This window comes from Copidosoma floridanum, unplaced genomic scaffold (assembly GCF_036245765.1).
Source record: "Copidosoma floridanum isolate Cflo_tuat_1 unplaced genomic scaffold, Cflo_Japanese_pri ptg000011l, whole genome shotgun sequence".
NCBI lineage: Eukaryota > Metazoa > Arthropoda > Insecta > Hymenoptera > Encyrtidae > Copidosoma > Copidosoma floridanum.
In genome coordinates, this window is record NW_028321888.1 from 9915238 (window position 1) to 9921237 (window position 6000).

Sequence of the window (6000 nt, forward strand, 5' to 3'; positions counted from 1 at the left end):
ACGAATAAACAATGGACTAAGACTGAACAACACCCTCTTATTGGGGCCAACAGATCTGGGAGGACCCTCTACTCAGGGCAACTGGCCCAGTAGAACGGCAGATAATCATGTAAATTTGGCCTTGGAAGCCTTGAACAAACCCGAGTCCGACTAGTAAGGGTCTGTTCTGACCTTTACCCAAGGCAACTGGCCCAGTGGGATGAAGATAGAAGGACAGTCCATAGGGAAAAGAATGAATGGAAAAGAGAGTACAAGTAAAAGGGGTGAAAGAAGAGAAGAGAGTGAAAGTCAAGAAAGAAAAGGGAAGGAAGAAGGATCTATCTTGACCTCTACCCAGGGCAACTGGTCGAGTGGGATGGGTAATGAAAGGAGGATCGGAGAAGAGGGAAAAGGAGAAAGATAAAAAGGAAATGATGGCGCCAGAGAGCCCACAAAAGAACAGAGGGACGCCCCTAAGGAGAAAGGAAAAAGGAAAGAAAAAGAAGAAGTAAGAAATTCGTTGGCTGAGACGAAGGGAAACAAGAGGATTAAGACTGACGACAATAGGCAAGATAGAAACGATAAGGATAACGCTGATACTGAGGACAAAAGCAGAGCATTAATTTTCATAGTAGAACACATCAAATTCTCTAGAGATCAGTTACTCATATGGAAAGACAACATCGCCCATTCTATGTCAGTAGACTGTAGAGACAAAATACCAGTGTTTAAACAATTAAAAGACTTGCAAATTATTGACTTAAACGCAATGAGACTCCAAAATCCAGGGACAGATTCCATACTACAGACTGATCTAGATAATGGACGATTCATCTTCTCGATATTTGTTAAAGACAAAGCAGAAGACATCCCCTCAGTAGTTACAATTGTAGAATGTTAAAAAGTTTAAGAGACGCCATGATCCAGTTAGGGATAGTTACGGTTAGTATAGTAAAGGTAGGGGACGTTTGAGACAAACTACATTGGTTAGCAATAGAATATTTACTAAGACAAGACTGGAAAAATAGGGATCTACGACTTACCATCTGTACAGGAGAAGTTAGTATAACTTTATACGACGATAGATTAGGTATAATAAGTGAAGCCCGCGACTCATTGATCAGTGGATATAAAGGCATAGCAAAAACATACAGTAGGATTAGAGAAAAACTTGTCTGGAGCGGAATGAAGGAAGATATTTCGGAGTATGTACGAACACGTGGAGAATGCCGACGAAAAGAGTTAGTTTGTGTCAAAACTAAATTGCTCTTGACTATCACCTCTACCCCTGAGGAAGCTTTTCAGGTTATTGAAATGGATATAGTAGGAAGACCTCAGTAGGGAATCAATGCATATTAACGATCTAGGATAATTTTAAAAAATATTCAGATGCCCTCCTGTTACCCGATGCTACAGCCGGAACAGTCGCTACTCATTCTGCGTTAGAATTTATTTGCCGGTTTGGATGTTCCAAAGTGATAAAAACAGACCAGGGGTCAAATTTTCAAAGTCAATTAATGCAGAGATTTACTAAGGTCTTTAAAATCAAACAATTTGAATCAACAGCTTTTAGACCCCAATTTAGATCACTATGGGCTCAATCGAGAGAAGCTACCATTCTGTGACTAAATATTAAAGATGTACACCGAGCGGGGTGAATGGGATACTTGCTCAAATTTGCCCTATTTTTATTTATCGTTTTTTCTCTCGCATGCGTATAAGTTACCAAACAGCTGTATAGGTGTTGTAGGTAATGTAGACGCGCGAGTGTAGCGATGCCGATGCTACAGGGATGGCGATTGACAGCAAGACTCTTTTTTTTCCTTATGAACGTTCTATTTATCAGTCCGTTACTTCGTCTTTTTTTGAAAATTTTGAAATGAAAATTTTCTCGGTGAAGGCTATGTTGCTCAAGGCGTTACTCAAGATACCGCTCGATAGGAAACCGCATCGCAATTTTAACCAAAAAAACTCTATCAACAAAAGGAGCGATAGTAAGTACCTGCATTTTTTTACGTTTCTCGTTCTAGAAATTCAGCAAGAAGTAATACATGACAGTGTTAATTGTGTGTCTCCTTTGATCTTCTTGATTAGAGAATGAGTGAATCGTCTGATGAAAAGAGCGTACCGCAGGAGTTACTCGATGCAGCCCAAGCTGCTGTTGTTGATACGCTGCCAGAAACTTCTAAAGCCAAGTACAAGGCCGTGTATAAGAATTTCACTGAATGGATGGAGGCGAAAAAAATCAACTCTTTTTTGGAACCTGTGCTGCTAGCATACTTTAGTGAACTCAGTAAGTCTGTTCCTCCACCAACGCTGTGGTCAAAATTTTCCATGCTGAGGACGATGATTCACACCGAAAAAGACATTGACATCGGCAAATACTTCAAGCTCAAAAGTTTTATTAAAAAAGTAAATACTAGATACAACTCGAAAAAAGCAAAACCGTTCACATCTGGAGATTTGAAAAAAAATTTGTTTAAAGCACTGGATAATGACTTTTTAAGCATCAAAGTAAGTATTGATCAATTATTTTATAACTTCTGAACATTTATTACTGAAAATATGTTAACCCCTTTTAAATCGTTACAGGTTGCTTTAATCTTAGGAATTACAGGAGCTTATTGGAGGCAAGAACTCTACAATTTACGGCTCGAGAACATCAAAGATGAAAATATGCATCTTGTTGTCAAACTCCCGAACACTAAGACTCACGTAGATCGTTTATTCACAGTCAACGAACCATTTCGTACATTAATTTTGAAATACATGTCTTCTAGACCCAGTACATCGGAGAGGTCTGTTCCTGACAGCTTATTTCTAAAATACGTTAATAGAAAATGTACCAGGCAAGTTGTGGGAATAAATCGATTGGGAGAATTTACGCATAAAATAGCCAAGTGGTTAAATCTACCCAATCCTGAACTATATACGTCGCACAGTCTTCGAAGAACATCTACTACTCTCTTAGCTGATGCTGGAGCAAATGAGATGGAGTTGAAACGCCACGGCGGCTGGTAATCGACCAAGGTCGTCGAAGGGTACATTGCCGACTCTATTAGTAATAAACGAAAATTATGTGATAAAATTGTTGGAGATATTGTAGAAAAAGATGACATAAATAGTCCTTCGTCATCAAAACAATCAAAATTTGATGTCACCGAATCAGAACAATCAAACGTCACAGAGGATGCAGAAATTATCAACATTAGTGATAAACCATCAAAACTTTTAAAGATCGATGAAACTTCGTGCGATTCTTTTGCAGCTGCATGGATTAAAAACGTGACGATAAACATTCATACATCAAGCTCAAATGCGGATACGCAACCTAAAAAACTATTTAATTTTCATATAACATTTTAAGTATATTTTAAAAAGTATAAAAACTCATAAGATTGAAATGTGAAAAAAAAAACTAATCTAATTAATGTATAAAAATTATAAAAAAACATGTTACTTTTTTAATAAAGAAATAGTAATTTTTTAATAAGGTGTGATAAACCTTTTTTATTTATCAACATCCCCTCAAAACGCCTGAGGTAGGAATAAAATATAACAAAAAGAACTTGATAATTTAACAATGACCCGATATCATTATTGTATTCATCTCACTTTGCGCCCTTAAGGAGAAAAATAATATACGCGACTCGAGCGCAGGCCTTTGCACCCTTGTACGCGCTTTGCACCCTTTGACTACTTTGGGCACACGTGCGCAAAGTAGTCAGCGGGTGCAAAGTACGCCCACGGGTGCAAAGTGCCACTTTGCGCTCTAGTGGCGTGATGTACTATTTTTCAAAAGAACTAAATTTGGATTTATACTTTTGAAAAGTGTAAAATATGTAATTCCTATTTTTTAATAGATGAAATGACTTAATTCATTCTTTTCAAAGAAGAAAAGAAACGTTTCTACTTTTGGAAAGTAAGAATTTATGGTTTTATACTTTTGTTTTATGTAATCACCTACTTTTGAGCGTTTATTTTCCTACTTTTAGTTTAAAGTGTATAGGGTTCTCTCAAGAGTAATAATCTTCATATACATGCTTGTATAAGTATTTGGGTTGCATGCAGTCCCTTCAGCGCAATTTCAAGAGTTGCAATCTATGTTGAAGCTTAACTTTCTTGTAGACATCTCCTGAACTGCTGCTTGAGTTTGCTTGCACAGAGTAGCTTGAGTCTTCTTTTTTGTTATTAATAAACTGTTTTTCTAATTTATCTGTTTTTGTCTTATCTGACATAAACCATTATTTGTTGACATGCAATATAGGATTGGGAATTTCAAGGAAATTAAGTTTTGAAACATTTATGTATTTTTTAAGTTAGTTGATTTTGTTACGAAAATGAATTATAAATATACAAATTTATGCTTGGTTAATTTAGCTGACTATATACTTTTTTTGTCTTATGCATACCCTCGCTTTCTTTCTCAAACCTCTATTTCTTATTTTTCACCTTATAGACGATTTCTAGCGATGAGTTTACATCATAAGTTCGAGGTGATGTGAGGTCGACAAGAGGAATTGACCGGTCAATCTCTGGAGATGTTAGATTTATCTCCGGAATTGACCTGACGACAGGAGATATCAGGTCGACCTCGGGTATCAACCTATTAATCGCAGGCGATTGGTTGAGGTCAATAACTGGCGCTAATACATTATTTTCTGTAATTAGAATGACATTAAAAATTATTATTATCCATACTTAATATTTAAAAATGAAAATGAATATTGAAATTTTTGATATTTTATCAACAAACTAAGTGCCCCCTTCATACGTGTCCATCATCTTCTCCAACTCCGTCAAAAATACTTCTTCTCTTGAGAGAGGTACCATTTCGACCTCTATCTGATCTAGAGGGACCTCAGCAGCGAAATTTGACCACGGCGAGCTTGTGAGAAAGTTATCTCTCCGGTCCAATGAAAATCATTGAAAGGGAAAACTGTACCCTTTCCCTAAATTTGGAAAAACCATCTTGCCCTAATAGAGGGAGAACTTTACACTCCCATGTCATCTTGTGAGACAATTCATCACCCACATGTGCCTTATTCACTTGACAACTTTGGGTGTATCAGCAGCATCTACGGAATGTAACGACAAGTGTGGTGACAAGTAAAAAAGTTTCAGTCCTGTGATACATATATCGTCGGCCAACGGTACACTTTTCTCAAGTAAGTAGTTTAATAAACTTTCAGATTATATTTTTCTACTTTTTCTAAATTTTTCTTTTCATACCTCGGCGCAGAAATAATGCCGAGAATTTTGACTATTTTGTCTTCACAGAAATGATGGAGAGAGAGTATTCTGTACGTTTCCATCTCTCTCCACAGAAATGATAGAAAAGAGAGTATTTCTTACTTTTTCAACTCTCTCTGCAGAAATTATGGAAAGAGTATTTTTACCTTTTTTCAATGTTACATTCTATGACATTTTATGAATATACTTAACATAAAGTATAACATCAATTTTTAGTTTAAAATGGCGCCGAAAAAATCAGCCGGTTATATTAGGAGATACAAGGAGTGGCTCATTTTCCGTACTTTACAGCGCTCCGTAATGAACTTGGCCATATCCATCCATATCCATCCATATCCATATCCATATCCATCCAGGCCATATACCTCAAGGTTCTGGGGTAATCGCGAAGAACGAAGTAGCTATCAACAGGGACCAAATATGACCCAGGCACTGGAAAGCGTGCGTGCGGTAAAATAATTTTGTCAATGTCTATGTGTGTATAATTATATGGATAATAAGACTCAATCTAATTATATAACAATATTTTGTTTTTCAGGAAATGTAGCAGCTTTCCCGGCGTCTTAACGTTAGCGCATAGGCAGCCCTCCACCGTCGAACATTATGGTTGTTCCTCCTTACCAGCTACCAATGGTGAATGCAGCAAAGCACACTTACCGGCCGGATATACAACTAGTACAGAATATTAATAAAGAATATACCGCACGTCACTTACATGTAAATAAAGGAGTAAAGTTATAGAATAAATAAAAAGTATAAAAGCTGCTT